Here is a 2,876-nt window from a genome sequence, read left to right on the forward strand (position 1 = left end):
CTTCCGCCGTTTTTTTTCCGAAATTCGAGGCTTTATTGTAAAAAACTAGTTATACATTTATGATTCAAAGTATTGTCCATCGCTGGCTACTACATTCTCCCATCTTTCGGGTAGCGTACGAATCCCGCGTCGAAAAAACTGGTCATCTTTTGAGGCATCCACGAATCGATCCAATTTTTTACTTCTTCATAAGACCAGAAGTGCTGGTCAGCCAGGCCGTGTGCCATTGATCGAAACAAGTGATAGTCAGAGGGAGCAACGTCTAGAGAATACGGCGTGGGGTAGGACTTCCCATTTCAACGTTTCCAAGTATGTCTTGACCACTTTCGCAACATGGGGTCGAGCATTGTCATGCTGCAAAATCACTTTATCGTGTCTCTCGTTGTATTGCGGCCGTTTGTCTTTCAATGCTCGGCTCAAACGCATCAATTGCGTTCGATACCGATCGCCTGTGATTGTTTCAGTCGGTTTTAACAGTTCATAATACACTACGCCGAGCTGGTCCCACCAAATACAGAGCATGACCTTGGACGTCAAAATCACCGTTTTTGAAGCGTTGAAACCACTCACGACACGTTCTTTCACTAATAGCGGCCTCACCATAAGTATTTGAGAGCATTCGATGAGCCTCAGCCGCAGATTTCTTCATATTGAAGCAAAAAATTAAAACCTCCCGCAAATGACGAGAATTTGGCTCGTAAACTTACATTTTCAATCGAGAATAACTTTATGATGCAGACACAAATCAACTAATGTTTCTATGGGGTTATGTTGACAGATGCCCAAGTTTATTGTATGACGTCTATGATCTATTTATTTCGACCGCTAAAGCCATCTATAGGAAAACGGCAGAAGCAAAGTTGTACATCTAATACATAAAAATGTTTCTGCATAGAAATTTACACATACACACAATGCTTTTAAAAGTATGAAATAAAGCAAAGAAAATAAAAATAAAAATTTAGGCATTAAATAAAAACATTTCAAAGGCAAAAAATTTTTTCAATTGAAAGCTTAAAAAGATGCAAATAACATTAATCATAAAGAATTCATATAATTAATACATTAGTAAATATTAATTATAAAACTAAAAGTAAAAAGAAATAATAAATCTAGAAAAAATTAAAATTAATAATGTATCATTACTACTATAATCTTCAATAAACACAGCAGCAGTTTTTTAAATGAAACAGACAGATTTCTGAGAAACCGATAAATTAAATATTCTTAATAAATACTAAATAGAAATGAAAAGGTCTACGAACTGAGGAGATTGTTTGTGTTAATTGTATGTATTAGGTGGGAAAAAGTTCGTGACGTTTTTCCCGTTAGATGCATTAAAAAACGCCACGAACTTTTTCCCATACCTAATATTTCTAAAATAGACAAATAACAAACATTTCCTATTGTTCATTATCAATGATAATATAATCGTTTTAAAATTGCCCCTAAATCATTAATATGTGTAATCATCTCTAAATGCAATTCTTACGCATAATATTAAATTATTGCTCGAAATATTGTAGTATATAATAGAAATGATTGGTCGACGGTAGTCATTGAGTCCTGATGTCATCTTGACAAATTGTCAGTGGTAATTTTATAAAACAGTACAGTAACTAGTACAGTGCCTAAAATGTTAAGTTGATCTTTACCTATTTTGATGAATCTTCTTATTGTATTTGGAATAATAAAGGTTGTTTTTTTATTAGCGATTGGTTGTTTTATTGTTAGCGATTGGAATAAAACTTTCTGAGATGGTATTTATATATGGCACTCTGTAAAAAATCGATTATTGACATTGTCATTAGAGGACTATCGATTTTTATCTTTATTGTTGAATTTATGATGATAATATTTGAGTCTAGCCTGTGTTATAAAAATGAAAGAAAGTAAATAGCTATTATTCAACAAAATACTAATAGTTTCTTCGATGTTTTTTTGACGGAAACAAGGATGAAATAGAAATAAAATTCTATCTATCATGCCTATAATGATGCCTTTTTTGTGAGAGGTAGGATGTTGAGAATGGATTTAAAAATTTCTCTAAATAGGTAGATTTGTAAAATCAGTCGAAAATGATTCTTTGATTCTGGATGATGAGTGTTACATCCAAAAATATTGTCTACTTTAGAAATACAATTAATTAGAAATATATACATAATTAACACAAACAACCTGTTCGGCTCGTAGACCCTTCCATTTCTATTTAGTATTTATTAAATTTATTGAGCCTTTTTAATTTATTGCCTTTTATTTAAATATTTTTCTATTTATGCTATATTAATCTCAAATTATAAAAAGCAATCGAGTAACGCCATATCAAATGTTTGCTTTTCAATCACCTTTTTTTGTGACAAAATTTTTTGTATTTAATATATTTGATTGTTACAGTTTTATATCTTCGTTTTGTGTGCCCATTTTGATTTTGATTTACATTTTACATTTTTGCCTTTCTATATACTACATATGTGACATTCGTGTTCTGATCATATTGACCTTCGTATTTATCTGAAGAATTATTTAATTACCAAGGTTATGTTTAGATTTCATCCGAGTGCTATCCAGGTATCATTCCATTCTTATTATTTACCTTGTTAAACAAGGTTGACATAACACTCGGAGAACATCCAGGTGGAAATCCGAACACGTCTCAGCATGTTGATTAATCATGCGCTTGTAGGAGACAATTTTATCCATTAAACCAGCTTAACAAGATTAGTTTTTATAACTTTAATTCTCTCTCTCTCTCTCTCTCTCTCTCTCTCTCTCTCTCCGTTAAAATTATTTTTTTGAAAAAAATTAATGTATCAAATGAAAAATTAAAACTCAAATGCTACAATCTGAACTAATCAAGTTAAGTTCTAAGTAAAAAT

Source organism: Atta colombica, unplaced genomic scaffold, assembly GCF_001594045.1.
Source record: "Atta colombica isolate Treedump-2 unplaced genomic scaffold, Acol1.0 scaffold188, whole genome shotgun sequence".
NCBI lineage: Eukaryota > Metazoa > Arthropoda > Insecta > Hymenoptera > Formicidae > Atta > Atta colombica.